The 16,655-nt window shown below is 39.0% G+C and overlaps 1 long non-coding RNA gene across 3 annotated transcripts; it reads right to left on the reverse strand.

Annotated features, from left to right (window-relative positions):
- Window positions 1-3,051: 3,051 nt before the first annotated feature.
- Window positions 3,052-9,221, reverse strand: LOC108703999. Of its 3 annotated transcripts, none has more exons than XR_001933520.2 (3): window positions 8,403-9,221; window positions 3,387-3,536; window positions 3,052-3,191 (listed from the first exon to the last, which is right to left on the reverse strand). It is a non-coding gene; the product is annotated as an uncharacterized LOC108703999 (long non-coding RNA). The 3 variants fall into 3 exon arrangements; XR_001933519.2 differs by having other exon boundaries at window positions 8,379-9,221; XR_005962475.1 differs by lacking the exon at window positions 8,403-9,221 and having other exon boundaries at window positions 3,387-3,783.
- Between the last annotated feature and the right edge of the window lie 7,434 nt (window positions 9,222-16,655).

Here is a 16,655-nt window from a genome sequence, read left to right on the forward strand (position 1 = left end):
GGTGTGGAAGCACTCTAAAGGCTAAGTAATAGTATATTTAAGTATAAAGGAAGTGCTAGTTTTAATGCACATTCCCTGGGCCCCTGTCTCAAAAGTAAGTTTACAAAACAGGGGTTTTTAGTTACAAGGTTATGATCATAAAGTTGAAAAGCCACCATACCACGTCAAGGTAAACCCCACATGGCGGTCCCTAACTTGTTTGCCTTTCGGCCATAGTATAAAAAGTCTTACTGCATAGTAGCATTCAGTGTAATCAGTGTAATCAGTGTCTGTTGAACCTTGGTTTCAGTGAAAAGGATCTATACTCCCCCGCCAGTATGCGGCTTTTAAGGGAGAGGCATTGTCCAACCAACGCCCATTTTTAAAAGTATAGGGCCCCATTAGTTTAAGGGGGGGTATGGGGTGCTATTAAAAACCACATGAAGCTCAGCCACAGCTTCTGGCAACAATACAATGTATAAAAATAGGGGTGTGGAAGCACTCTAAAGGCTAAGTAATAGTATATTTAAGTATAAAGGAAGTGCTAGTTTTAATGCACATTCCCTGGGCCCCTGTCTCAAAAGTAAGTTTACAAAACAGGGGTTTTTAGTTACAAAGTTATGATCATAAAGTTGAAAAGCCACCATACCACGTCAAGGTAAACCCCACATGGCGGTCCCTAACTTGTTTGCCTTTCGGCCATAGTATAAAAAGGCTTTTTCAACTTTATGATCATAACTTTGTAACTAAAAACCCCTGTTTTGTAAACTTACTTTTGAGACAGGGGCCCAGGGAATGTGCATTAAAACTAGCACTTCCTTTATACTTAAATATACTATTACTTAGCCTTTAGAGTGCTTCCACACCCCTATTTTTATACATTGTATTGTTGCCAGAAGCTGTGGCTGAGCTTCATGTGGTTTTTAATAGCACCCCATACCCCCCCTTAAACTAATGGGGCCCTATACTTTTAAAAAATGGGCGTTGGTTGGACAATGCCTCTCCCTTAAAAGCCGCATACTGGCGGGGGAGGATAGATCCTTTTCACTGAAACCAAGGTTCAACAGACACTGATTACACTGAATGCTACTATGCAGTAAGACTTTTTATACTATGGCCGAAAGGCAAACAAGTTAGGGACCGCCATGTGGGGTTTACCTTGACGTGGTATGGTGGCTTTTCAACTTTATGATCATAACTTTGTAACTAAAAACCCCTGTTTTGTAAACTTACTTTTGAGACAGGGGCCCAGGGAATGTGCATTAAAACTAGCACTTCCTTTATACTTAAATATACTATTACCTAGCCTTTAGAGTGCTTCCACACCCCTATTTTTATACTCCAGATGAGGCCTTACCAGGGACCTATAAAGAAGCATAATTATGTTTTCATCCCTTGAGTTAATGCCCTTTTTTATGCAAGACAGAACTTTATTTGCTTTCAGTGGCGTAACTAGATATTACTGGGCCCCACAGCAAATTATTTTTCAGGCCCCCAAAATGTTTAGAGGTTGACTTGTTTTACCAATATTTATTGAAACTGTATATGGATTAGGGCCTCATGGGCCCATATACCTCCAGGCCCCCCTGCAGCTGCAGGGTCTGCTTCCTCTGTAGTTCCACCCCTGCTTCTGCTACATTTATTACAACATGGCAGGTAGGTGTGGCCTGTCCCATTATTGCTCTCAGCTTAGACAGCAAGAGGGAAACAGGAACAGGAATGAATAATAATAATAAGGAATGCCCTTAACCAAAATGGCCACACACACAGGTTACTACAATAAGAATAGCCATATCACCTAAAATGATCATATTTATGTTTTGCATACTTTTCTTTCTCTACAATCATAAGTGCAGCATTATATTTCTCAGCCATAAAAACTTCCATTATGAACCTATAGTGTTTAACAGTAGCCCTTAGGAAATGTTTGTTCATGTTTATTACTATGCAACTAGGGTTGCCACCCGGCCGGTATTTTACTGGCCTAGCCGGTAAAACAGGTATTGAGGCTGGTGCCGGTATTAAGATAATACCGGCAATTACATGGCCGGTAATTTTTTCTGGGGAGGAAAGCCACTTACTTTTAAGCAGCTTCGCTGCTCCCTCCTCCCTCCCTGCTCCAAATTCCCCAGCTCAGCTCTCGAGTGATGATGACGATTTGTGTGGGAGGCGTCAGCGGGACTAGGGCTTAGACGCGAGTGCAGCTGTGCAGACTGCAGGGGGAGTGTGTTTTGTGTGCGGCTGCCGGCTGGACTGCGGACACAATAACAAACACAGTTGACACCTACAGAAAAAAAAAATCAGAATTTGCTAGGCACAGGGGGTGTGGCTTTGGGCGGGATTGGGGGTGGGGGCTTTGGGCAGGGCTAAGGCCAGTATTTTTTTCCAGAAAAGGTGGCAACCCTATATGCAGCACAGGGGACATTAGAGGGCGCCCTCTGTAGCAGGCCAGATACTATGCCTTAGGGATGATGCAGCCATGTGGAGCAGAGTTGGCAACTTCTCTTCTTGTTTGTTATATGGCAATAAGCTTTGTTCTTATTGGTTCAGGAATGTGACTGACAGTATTGCTTCACAGAATGGTTATTTTATCTGTTTTGTGAAACTGAGCTTTCATTTTGTGGAAGGAATGAATCCTGTACTATAAAATCTTGCTTTCTGTCAAAAATATCTATTTTGTCATTCGAATCTAGCTTAACATGCACTAGTTAGTTACACTATTATATATTATGTCCAACATTCTGTAAGTAACTTTGCACATAAGTGTGTCCGTTACATGGAGGTTATACATTTGTGAAACAGATTGCTTGTTAAAATGTACTGAATGGAGTTTGTGATATAATGACATCCTTTTGTGCACTAACCAGATTTTGTTCTCATTCTTTAATATAAATAAGTCTTTTGTATATTTTTTTTATCTGTTTATGGTCAAAAATACTTATATACCATGAGAGACATGAATTCTGTGTATTAGGGATAGTTTTGTATACAGAATGTATTTGGGACAAACGGCACCCCATATCTCTTTGCTCCTCCTTTCTGGATACTGGGAGTCGGTTGCTTCCGACTTTCCTTCTACTCTTTGGGGCTCTTGCGGGAGGGAGATTTAAAAACAAGGCCGATCCGGTGGAAGAACCTTCGTAGTGCGCAGCTCCGGGATGAGGTCAACTGGATTATGTTGCAAAGCAGAGTGAAATAACAGGACGCGTGAGCTTTAAAATAGAGGAGACACATTTCAGATGTTATTCTCAATATACGCTACAGGGGGACACATTACTGCTTATACTTTGCCTTTAAACTCATGCTTAGCCCTGTGTGAGCGAGGAATCTCCCCATATCTAATGAGATCAATACGATACAAAACATGAAGATCATGCTGCTTGTAGAATAATCACAAGAATAATTACCCGTTATCCCGATGACTTATAGGAGTCACTGAGCTTCCAGCAACACGCTGCTATTGGCCTATTCTGCTGCCATTTAAAGTCAATGAAATGTTGCTCTGAATCTGGGGGTGGAGCTTCTACCGCTGCTCTTTCCAACAATGAACCCGAAGCCTTAGAAGGAAAAGACGAGGACATTCTGAGATTGTTTTCTGCAAAGTCAAGTAACAGACCCCATTCTGTTGGCACAGTGGCCACCGACTCCTGGCTGCGCCCCAGAACATCAGAGACACTGAAAAGGTTTATGACCTGCCAGGACAAAGCTTTACAGGACAGCGCCTTTAAAGGGATACTGTCATGGGGGAAAATTTTTTTCAAAATGAATCAGTTAATAGTGCTGCTCCAGCAGAATTCTGCACTGAAATCCATTTCTCAAAAGAGCAAACAGATTTTTAAATATTCAATTTTGAAATCTGACATGGGGCTAGACATATTGTCAATTTCCCAGCTGACCCAAGTCATGTGACTTGTGCTCTGATAAACTTCAATCACTCTTTACTGCTGTACTGCAAGTTGGAGTAATATCACCCCCTCTTTCCCCCCCCCCAGCAGCCAAACAAAAGAACAATGGGAAGGTAACCAGATAACAGCTCCCTAACACAAGATAACAGCTGCCTGGTAGATCTAAGAAAAACACTCAATAGTAAAACCCATGTCCCACTGAGACACATTCAGTTACATTGAAAAGGAAAAACAGCAGCCTGCCAGAAAGCATTTCTCTCCTAAAGTGCAGGCACAAATCACATGACATGGGGCAGCTGGGAATTGACAAAATGTCTAGCCCCATGTCAGATTTCAAAATTGAATATAAAAAAAATCTGTTTGCTCTTTTGAGAAATGGATTTCAGTGCAGAATTCTGCTGGAGCAGCACTATTAACTGATGCGTTTTGAAAAAAACATGTTTTCCCATGACAGTATCCCTTTAACTTGCAGGGTCTCTCCCCCGCTCACGGGTAACCGGCAGCACAGACAATGTTGGCCACTGACGTACTTTCCGCGCTTCCCTAATTCAAGAGCATTTATAATAGAAAGAAGAGAGGATTTTCTCTGCACACAGATGTATTTTTGGAAAGATAAACTACTGATTGGAGCTTGTTTTGGTTTTACAGAGATGTATGTATTGTGCTAAGCCATATGTATTGATTATTGATGTACTATTGATGTAGTGTATCGCAGCTGTATGAGGCTCCTCCTCTCTCTACTTTGCCATATACAATACACTCCAGGGGCAGAGCATTATGGGAAATCCATGTCAAGTCCATAGTGTTGCCCAAAGACAACATTAGCGCAGGGGCACACAAAGCTACTGGAGGGAGATTAGTTGCTCAGCCACAAATTGCTTTTTCTTCGGGCGACTAATCTCCCCCGCCTGAAGTTTTCTTTTGAGACAACTTTGGGAAACAAAGCGCTCCAAGTGCCATCCCGCCGGCGATTTATATTCTAGCTGCCGGGAAGGCAGTTCGGGGAGATTAGTCGCCCGGAGAAAAGGCCGAGCGACTAAATCCCCCTGAATCTTAGCGTGTGCCCTGACCGTTAATGAAAAATGTTCCAATACAGCATTGCCTTCTTGTGTTCCTAATAAGCAAACAACGGGTTCTTTATCATTTGGATTTACATTCCAGAAAATGTATTGATCTTTATAATGAGGATGTAACTCCTGTTCTACATCCTCAGATCTGGCTTTGTACACAATAGGGCTAATGTATCAACGCTGGACAAATTTGCCCTATGGCAGTAACCCATAGCAACTCATCAGTGCTTTGCTTTTTTCAGGCAGCTGCAGGTAGAGCAGTGAATGCAATAATTTGATTGGTTGCCATAGGTAACTGCCCACAGGCAAATTTGCCCAGTCTTGATTAATGACGCCCAATGTTCCTAACCAAAGTCACATGACATTTAACTCAGTTTCCCTAGTTGTACTTATACCTCCCTCCCACCTTACACCATACATCACATCCCTACTCAAAAGCAGGCAAGTTGCTTAGGCAATTTTTTTTATTATTTTATGCTGGGCCCACACTGATCACTCTAAACTCAAAACCTAATTGGTTGATGACTCCTATGGAGGACCAATGTCTGAAATCTTATAAAGAGTGGGAATGTGTGGGGTTCCATAGAAGCCAGACTCCTCCTAGTGGTGCAGCCCCTGTCACTAGCGAAATGATCTGACCATTTTATTTTGGGTTTTTTTGTGTTTTATTATGTGTTTGTTTAAGTTTGTTGTGTTAATTTTATTTAAATAAATTACATTATTTAATATCAAATATTCCCTGCGCTTGTCAATAAAATGTATATTTTGTACCATGAAGTGTGTGAATGTTGACTGTCTGAGGCAGTGACCACCAACCAGTGGCTCGTGAGCAATATTTTGCCCCCAACCAGGTCCGGACTGAGAATTAAAAAAGGCCCTGGCATTTCAGGTACACAAAGGCCCAATCAGCCCACATAGAGGCCAAAACAGCCCCCATCAGCTCACTAAATAGTGACTTTCTACGGCATCTTATAGCAGCTCCTCTGGCATTTGCCAGAACCCACAGATTGCCAGTCCGGGCCTGCCCCCAACCCCTTGGATATTGCTCTCAGTAGCCTCAAACCTGGTGATTATTTTTGAATTCCTGGCTTGGAGGCAATTCTTAGTTGCATAAAAACCAGGTGTACTGAAAATAGTCTCCTGTAGCTGCCTGTCCATATAGGGCAGGGGTGTCCAAACTATGGTCCGCGGGCCAAATGCGGCCCGATATACATTTTTAATTGGCCCGCAGCAATTGGATCCAGCTGCTTTTTCTGGCGCATGTGCAGCAGAGGCTCTCAAAGCCGTGCCCTCTTGCTCGTAGTTCCAAGTTGCGTGAAATGAGTAGGCAGTGTCTGCGCACTACTTGTATGATTGGTTAGCTGGTCTCATTACACAACGACATCCTCTTCCCCGTGGGTTCGTTAGACCAATCTAGCTATGTACCGGTGTTTGAGCTCTTTCCGGCGCGCAGCCCACCACCGTAAAACAGCTTTCTGCTCTTGCTCTGCAGTCATTAATGGTGAAACAGGGGAGGATGGTAAGAATGTATTTCCCGCACAATATATCTCTAGGTCACCTTCTAGTTTCCTAAGTGCCCTTCTAGTTCTGGTGTCAGAATGCTGAGTGTGTATTAATCTGTAGACAGCAGTAAGAAAACACCGGGGTCTCTCCTACCTCACAAACTGTAATGCTTCACCCAAAAGAATGTTTTTGTCTAATGAATGAATATTATGCAGAATACATGAAAATATTTTCTAAAGTGTATAGGGAAAGTTGGTCATAATTATATCTATATTTTTTTCAGTAAGCAAAACAAATTTGTTTGTCAACTGTGTAACATTTTGAGTATATTGACCCTCACTGTGCTCTCTAAGAAAACTACATCCCTCAAATACACCAAATCTTAAGTCACAGACTCGAGTGAGTGGCCCGGCTGTTTGTGTATTTTACTGCATATGGCCCTTGGTGAAAAAGGTTTGGACACCTCTGATATAGGGGCTACAAATAGCCAATCACAGCACTTATTTGGGACTTTTTCGTGCTTGTTGCTCCCCAAATCTTTTTCCATTTGAATGTGGTTCCCACATCCCACATGAGGTATAAAAGGTTGGGGACTCCTGATTTAAAGCAATCATGTCAGTGTGTGTTTTGTTTTATCACAACCCACATTTTGCTCAGATGACGGCTACCTACCACCGATCTCTTTCAGCTGATTTGAACTTGGAAGCTCAAAGATTTTGCCCCGCACAAGCAATTATTGGCCAGACATGATTCAAGTTGTGGGCTGGTTTTTAATCAAAATGAGCAGGTATACTGAAACTTTGGCACAGCATCCAAACATGAGTCTCCAAGATCCCTTTCTTCCTAGAAAACATGCTGCATTTATGGTTCTAACAATTTTTTGGTCCCTAAAATGATTTACAAACTTAATCTGTAAAGGTTATGTATTTGGAAACCGTTACTGGCCTTGCGAGAGTATTAGAGATCTCCCAGTGTGTCCCACCCAAGGACAATTCCCATCAACCTTTTCTTATTCCTACCATAGGTCTATATGGCCCCTACGTGCCCCAGTCTGACACATAAGTAGCCAGACTTAACATAGCTAAATTATAATATAAATCAAGATTGGTGCTATCTACAGTATGAGGCAGCAAACCTGGGCACTAAAGCAGCACCTGTCCTGTTTGTGTCAATAGCAGTATCATGTCACATTACCATTTTGTGATATGCTTATCTGTAAAAGTAATGTAAAATGAAGCACAGACAGGTAAGAAGCAAATGAGAAACTTTGATTCCTCCACTATACACAAATAATGGGATGATGTTGTGGTTTGAACTCTATACCACACTTTAAACTAAAAGCGATGGTGCATGAGCCAGATATCAATGGCTCCAAATGCCAACACCCATATTCTAATTTGTGTTACTTGTGTCTTGTGATGGAGGCTTTTTGTTCCAAACATGTTACCTTTCCAATTACATTGGGCTGTCTCCAGTGACATACAGTAACTAGATATTACTGGGCCCACAGCAAATTATTTTTTAGGTCCCCAAAATGTCCAGAGGTTGACCTGTTTATGAATTAGGGCCTTATGGGGCCCCTATACCTCCTGGGCCCCCCTGCAGCCGCGGGGTCTGCTTCCTCTGTAGTTACACCCCTGGCTGTTTCAGTAATGTCCCCTGTGGTATGTTTACTGGTATTGGTGATGACTAAAGATGTCAGTGTTTTATGCCAAAAAAATAGTAGCCATGAAATGGATGAGCCTGCTAGCCCCAGAACAACAGTAACTTAAATGTAGTAGTAAGAAGCTCCAATCCAGGCAGCTTTTATAAAAAACGGGTTGTCCAGGTCAAAACCAGACAAGTACCAATTCTACTCCCACTGCTAAATATTAATGACGGCTAGCGGCTTCATCTTGACCTTCCAAGGGGTCCCTCTTACCTACATGTCATCATGACTACTCACTGCCTATCTTGGATATGCCAGTTGTTGCTAACTTGCACTCGCATCCTTAATTGAAATTTTTGAAAAGTGCTTTTGTGCATTTAAAAAAACAAACTTTCTTCTACCCCGGGCCACAATCAGGAGAGTACAGGAGATACTGCAGTCAGGGGTCAGTCAAACAGAGGCCCAAATGTAAAAGGCACAATTGGCGGTGGTTCAGGGGTTTTTGTCATACATCAGGGGTGACCAAAGTAGATCTAGGCATGGCCATAGATATGAGGGGAATCCTATGTTCAGATCATCCACGGGGCCTAGGACACTAGTGGTCTAATAATTGGGGCACTGTAGGGTGTGGTCCATACTACATTATTAGTATGGGGCCCAATGATTACTGATGGTGGCACCACTTTTATCCCCTACACTCCCTGTTCTTTGCAACTTCTTCTCCTAACTAATATTGTATATCTCTCTCTGAGCAAATTCATATTCAAATTCAATCAAATTCATGTAAGGGAATAAAAACACATTTTTGCATGTTTTTTTTGTAAGATTAGGACCTTGCAGGAGGGGTGCAGAGGATTTTCTGATCTAAAGTTACAAGGAGTAATTTTACTGGCAAGATGTATAAGGAGCTGAATGTAAACATTAATTAATAAATTACATATATTCAGGTAATCGGTATACAGTTGGAGGTGTAAATTCCTGATGAAACTAACAACACATAGCTATGGAAGAGCACTGGGGCCAGTAAAAAAAAACCAGATGAATTATGACTTTTAGGGGCAGATTTATCAAAGGTCGAGGTGAATTTTCGAATGAAAAAAATACGAATTTCTAGCTTTTTTTGTGTACTTCGACTAGGGAATAGTCCAAATTCGAAAATCTAAATTTATCATGTACTGTCTCTTTAAAAATTTGACTTCGGCCATTTGCCACTTAAAACCTGCCGAATTGCTGTTTTAGCCTATGCGTGACCTCCTATAACCTATATGGAGTCAATTGGTGGGCTTTGAAAAGTTTTTTTGGGGAAAAACTTCAAATAGAATTTGATTGAATGCTCTATTCCATTGATTCGAACTATTTGAAAAAAATTTTGACTTAATTTAGTTTGGTCTTTTTGAAATCAAATTTTGAATTTTTTTCAATTCGAAATTCGACCCTTGATAAATATGCCTCTTAATCTCATAATTATGACTTTAAAAAGTCGAAATTATGATTTTTAATCTCATAGTGTTAAAAGTCTTTTGACTTTTTAAGGTCATAAATATGAGATTAAAAATATAATTATGAGATTAAGGGGCAGATTCACTAAGCTCGAGTGAAGGATTCGAATGAAAAATACTTCGAATTTCGAAGTATTTTTTGGGTACTTCGACCACCGAATGGGCTACTTCGACCTTCGACTACGACCTTCGACTTCGATTCGAACGTTTCGAACGAAAAATCGTTCGACTATTCGACCATTCGATAGTCGAAGTACTTTCCCTTTAAAAAAAACTTCGACCCCCTACTTTGGCAGATAAAACCTACCGAAGTCAATGTTAGCCTATGGGGAAGGTCCCCATAGGTTTGCTAACCTTTTTTTGATCGAAGGATTTTCCTTCGATCGTTGGATTAAAATCCTTCGAATCGTTCGATTCGAAGGATTTAATCGTTCGATCGAACGAAAAATCCTTCGATCGATCGAACGAACGTTTAGCGCTAAATCCTTCGACTTCGATATTCGAAGTCAAAGGATTTCAATTCGAGGGTCGAATTTCGAAGTATTTTTAACTTCGAAATTAGACCCTTAGTGAATCTTCCCCTAAAAGTCATAATGTTGACTTTTTAAAGTCATAATTATGAGTTTAAAAATCATAATTATGAGATTAAAAGTCAAAGTCATAACTATGAGATTAAATAGTTAATCGGAAGAGCCCCAGTGCTCTTCCGTAGAAATGAGAAATATATATATAAAACAAACAAGGGAAAGTTGTGCTCACCACAAATTTTTTGTTTAAAGGGTAAGGCATTTTTCAGTAGCAGTATGCACAAAATGTCTCTGTCTTAAATATATTGATAATGGGTTGAGTGCAGAGGAATCTTGTATTTTTCCATATGTATTTTGTGGTCACACCCTCATTGCACCCCCGCCTAATGTTTTTAAAAATTAGTGGTGAGCACAACCTTTCCCTTGTTTGTTATAGTTATACAGGAGCAGTGACCAGCTCCATGTTGTAGCTCCCACCGTTCCCAGCTATAGTCATGTGATCCCACTGGTGTCTAATAAAAGGGCAGCCAAGTTTTGGAGTTTTACTTTGAAAGCAGCTAGTAAGTTGCAGGTAAAACTTAGTCCCTTTGTAAAATGTATAATGAAGCAATAGAATTCTTAATGAATCAGATGAAAATTAAGCGTAGGACTGGCCAGATATTGGATGACTTTGACGTAGTTGGCCAGCTTAAATATATTGCAATATATGGACAAACAATCCCTGTTTTGTTTAAAGGGTAAGGCATTTTTCAGTAGCAGTATGCACAAAATATCTCTGTCTTAAATATATTGATAATGCGTTGAGTGCAGAGGAATCTTGTATTTTTCCATATATATATATATATATATATATATATATATATATATATATATATATATATATATATATATATATATATATATATATATATATATATATATATATATATATATATATATGTGTGTGTGTGTGCAAATTAGGATTCGTGTTCGGTCCAGTATTCAGCCGAATCTTTCACAAAGAATATGGGGTTTTGGCCGAATCCAAAATAGTGGATTTGGTGCATCTCTAATTACAAATTTCATATATCTTTGGTTTTGGGTAAACCAAAACCTTTCATTACTCACTGTAAGAAATAGCTTATAATAGCCTTATATTTTGTACACTTTCTGCATATCTAAAATTAAAAAATACCTTGTTTTCTGTATTGCTTTATAAGGAAAATGGTCTTAGAGGTTGGGAACTGCTAAGTTTCCTAATTCTAACTTCTAATGGACCTATTCATTTAGTTACACCTTGCTCATTGCCTCTAATATTCAAACCTATTTTCTTTTGCCAGGTTAAAGAAGAGAAAAATGAAGTCATTTTGGTAAGTAGAGAAACTTGTCTTACATAAACGTTTTGTTAAAGATGTAGGATAATATAACAATGTTGTAAAATATAATAAAACTTAAAAACACTCCAACCTTCTAGCAGATATAACACTCTTCTTGAACTATGATGCATAGCCTAGCATATGTTACTCCCAAGGGGCCACATTTGTTCAGTTTGTTAATTAGATTTTGGATAATTATCTGTGGATCAGTAGCCTTAGACACCAACTCTACTCAAATGTATCTAACATTTCAGTTGATTTACAGATTTGACCATTGCCACTTACTTACCAACAATGACCTGATTGCTAAGAATCCATTTAATTGCTAATGTATAATTATCCTTTTCTTTTCCAGAAAGGGGCAGTCCAGTAACTCCTTGCATTTTTCTGAGAAAAGAGATGCCAACCCTGCATTTATTTATACTCAAAACTATATCTCATACTATAATGTGTCTTTTATTTATTTTGATCAATAATCTCTTCCACCCCCCCTTTTTTTATTTACAAAACAGGAACTCCCGAAGATGTACACAGAAATGCCCTGTTTGGTAAGCAAATAAGAGATTATTATTAGTTATATTTAAATAATATAAAATTAAATAAAGCAACATTACATATATGAACTGTTCCACTAAATATTTAAAAATGGCTAACACAATTAAAACAAAACAAACCCATAATATCATGGGAAGTATATTTTGGCATTTTCCAACAAATAATTGATTTCATAATTTTTTTCTTTCAACTAGGAACCAGTAGAAACCACTGTTAATAATATCAGTGAGGTAAGTAGGTAAACATTGAAAATACATTTTACTTTTATTAAAGTTGTCAATGTGTGTGAGGAAAACATACCGTAGGGATGAGCAAATGTTTGACGCCCATAGACTTTAATACATTTTGGCAAATTTTCGCACCAGCAAAATTTTTGCCAAAGTGAAACAGATCAAATTTGCCCACCCCTACAAACAAGATATTCACATTACCAACTCTACTTTCCAATACGGTGTCACATTGCCATTTGTAATAGATATTAGTATAGCAACAAATGGATTAATTGTATGTTTTTATTCTTAAACAGAAACAACCTGAGGAAATAATTGTCCATGACAATTGCCAGGAAGAACCTGAGACAAATTTTGGCCATAACAGCTGGCAAAAAGAACCTAATGAAATCATTGTCCATGACATCTGCCAGGAAGACAATATTAGCCATCACAGCTATCAGGTAAGTAGTTTTAAATGAACTAAAAAAACCACAACAACATGCCTCTTCGCCAACAATACATGGCTTTTTGCTAAATATATTTTAAAGCCTTCTTTGTAAAGCCTTCATTCTTTGTAGAGCTCAATTAATTATCTTACATTTGCTTAACAGAATCAATCATGTGATCCATGTGATTAATAAACTTCTATCTCTTTTCCAGGAGCAACCTGAGGAGCACAGAGATCAGCCAGGGTAATGCCTCAGAGGAAGAAGAAAATGTAGAAGAAGAAAATCTAGAAGAGGAAGAAGAAAGCAGTAGTGATAATCCGTTTCCATTTCTTGAGGTATGGCTTTTTGCTAAATATATTTTAAAGCCTTCTTTGTAGAGCTCGATTAATTATCTCACATTTGCTTAACAGAATCAATCATGTGTTCCATGTGATCAATAATCTTCTATCTCTTTTTCAGGAGCAACCTGAGGAGCTTGGCACAGAGATCAGCCAGGGTAATGCCTCAGAGAAAGAAGAAAATCTAGTAGAACAAGAGGAAGAGCAAAGCAATAGTGATGACATGCTTATATCTAGTGGGGAAGAAGAAAGCATTTGTGATGATCTGTTTCCATTTCTTGAGGTATGATTTTCTATTAAGGACATTAAGACATTTTGTGCATTGAACTGATTGATTTATTGGGACATGTTTAGCGTAATGTTTATTTAGTATGGCTTTGTTTAGGCCCACTAATGTCTGGGAACCTAAAAAACAAACTCCAGTTTAAATCACCAGTCCAGCTCATGCTAAAACACTTTAAGAACTATATATATTTGGAATGTCCATAGACTTTAATATATTTTGGCCAATTTCCACCGCCGGCAAATTTTTGGCGAAGTGAAATGGGTCAAATTCGCCCATCCCTACAATCAAAATATTCAGACATTTTGTGCATTAAACTGATTGATCTATTGGGACATGTTTAGCGTAATGTTTATTTAGTATTGCTTTGTTAAGGCCCACTAATGTCTGGGAACATAAAAACCAAACTGCAGTTTAAATCACCAGTCCAGCTCATGCTAAAACACTTTAAGAACTATATATATTTTTGAAGTGTCCACATAAACTGCAGTGCCCAGAGGGAAGACATCAATACTTATCACTACAACACCATGCTGCACACATTACCATGAAGGGGACAACGAACCGACTGCTACTGGAACCTTTGGATTTCGTCTGACCAACAATGCCTAGCATTCCGGATCCGGGGAACTTGCACAAAGAAACACCAACGAGTGGATCAGAATAACAAGTTCCGTTTATTGAAGGTCAAACATAGGCTTATATAGGTTATAAGTAAAGACGTCCCAATATAGTGACGTATCAGCATAGTTGTTAGCATAGTATATGTCTGTAATAGGTATATCCTTCAGGATGGACAAGATAGAAAAGAGACAAATATGTGCATGCGCGTTAGCTAAGATATTTTGTCTGAGGCAAGCTGATAATATTGTTTTTAGTACATGATGATACTTATGCAAGGTTGTCTAAGAAGAGACAGTACAGGGTCGTACGGGAAAACAAGTACAGAGGCCTACAAGGGTCGGTACGTAGGCATGTTAACCCTTCAACCCCCTCTTTGATCATAACATGATCATCTAATGTGAAAAAGACATATGAGAATGTATTTTCTTCAACGTATCATAGAGCGGATACGCTTCCTAAAAAAGCAGGAAAGATATAAATCGAAAATAAGAAGAAGAACAAAAATGACTGTAACAATAACAAGGGGATAAATAATAGAATGCATGATAGCAGAACCAGTAGGTGACCAACCAGTAAACACATCATACCAATGGTGTTGTAAATCATCTTGTAACTGAGAACCTAAAGAAATTAATCTGTGTTTGGTAGCAACAGTTTTAACAACAGTATCATACAATTTATCAGTGTGTTTGCGATATGCAGCAACAGTGTCAGTATGATGATGAATAAGTGAATGACACAGAGAAACAGGGAGTTGATAATTAGCAATAAGTAAAATTAACCTAAACTATAAACTCACCTAAATGCAAATAACCGTATTGAGACTACTATGCTCTGAAGAGGGGCTAGGCCTGTCTTCAAAACCAAGAACTCATTCTTGACCAGCAGAATTAACACAACTACATGCTGGAGAGTTCCTAATCCATCCCAATCTTGTTATTTGCCTAACTATACACACTACTTCAGTTTAAAAGAATTAACATGAAGTATAATCATATCTAATTCAACGAACACCCAAAAGATTCCATGCCATGTATTTCGAAATATTGCGTTTAGTAAACATTAGTGATGGACGAATTTGCGCGAATTCGCGAAACGGCGCCGGCGTCTCGTTTTTGATGCCGGCGCCCGTTTTTGACGCCGGCGCCCGTTTTTCGGATGCTGGCGCCCGTTTTTGACGCCGACGCCCGTTTTTGACGCCGGCGTCCGTTTTTTCGGAAACATTTTTTTGACGCCGGCGAATTTTCGCGGGCGTTTCCCGAATTTATTCGCCTGCCGCGAATCGCGCAAATTCGCCGCAAATTCGCACCTGGTGAATAAATTCGCCCATCACTAGTAAACATAAGTCTCTTTATCCATGTTCCAGTGCCGTTTAGAAAAGATGGTTTGAATAAAGGCATCTGCAAAGGTATTGTCCCAATTAAAGTTCTTAGAAGTGATGAACTTAGTATACTTGCATCTCCATGATATAGTCATGTTCTTGTAGAGACAGGTGTCATCTATACTATAGAAGTAAACAAATTATAATGTTAGAAACTACTTTTATAAAGAATTTCAGAGTCAGGATCTTGAATCCTGATACGGTAGATATGTTTAGCATTAGGTTTTGTACTTTGAGAAATTATAAACACTGTAAGTTTATAAAGGGCATAAAATTATAGCAATATAATGAAAACCATGAACAAGAAAACACTATCTTGCTTAAGTAAAACTAAATATATTACTAAATTGGAAACCTTTAAAAGGGTTCCACCCCTTATGCCTAATTGCCCTTGCTTCATATTGTAACTCTTTTGTAACTCTTTAATCTTATTTACAATTCCACAAAAAATATGAAACCTTACTATGGTAAACAATTCTCTTAAGAAGATTGTGGCCTGATATAAAAAAATTTGCTGTTACATTATCCTAATCTACAATTGCTATGGCAGGAGCTGAAGTAGCAATAATACAGGTACCATAGCTATTCTCTGGTAACCAGACCTAAGCCCATGTACCACATATAAAGTAGTAGGTAGATTTCTATGTTATTAATCCATAAATAGCTAATTTTATTTTAGAATAGAATAGGTTCCAAAACTCTATACTATTCTTAAAGTTAGTATCTGTCAAATTAAGAGTTGTTTTATAAATACCATCTTCTGCTCGATGCTAAATTCATTAGCTTCATCTTTAGTTGCCTGTAAAAACACACTTAGACCAATCATTATTTTCCATGTGTCATTTAAACATGTTTAATGCTTTAATAGTGCTATTTTCGAAGCCGTATATAAATAATAATTGTTATTGTTAAACTAATTTATGAGCAGAAATTGGGAAAACTACTGTGGAAGGAAAAGTCTTGCAGGCCCTAGATGGCCCCTCGCATTCCTAAGCCCCCCTCCAAGGTAGACTGAGCAGTTTCAAAGTGCCCATGGGGCCCTTCTATGAACTGTTTCAAGACTACCCAGGAGACAGTGTGCCATCTGAGAAGGTCCTTATCAGTAGTATGTTATGTTATCCTTTTGCTTCTAGCAGGTGCCCTGGCCTTGAAGCTCTCCCACTATGTTACTCCCTTCTCGTTCACATAGCTAGCTAACACTAGATAATTGTACACTGAGACACTATGATAGATACTTGGCAATACTCCCTTTTCTCCCTAGAGAGGCCTTTTCCCATTGAAGTTCCTCTCCTGAAGGGTATATAATGTGTGGTCAATCTTTTGTTTC

This window comes from Xenopus laevis, chromosome 7L (genome assembly GCF_017654675.1).
Source record: "Xenopus laevis strain J_2021 chromosome 7L, Xenopus_laevis_v10.1, whole genome shotgun sequence".
Classification (NCBI taxonomy): domain Eukaryota; kingdom Metazoa; phylum Chordata; class Amphibia; order Anura; family Pipidae; genus Xenopus; species Xenopus laevis.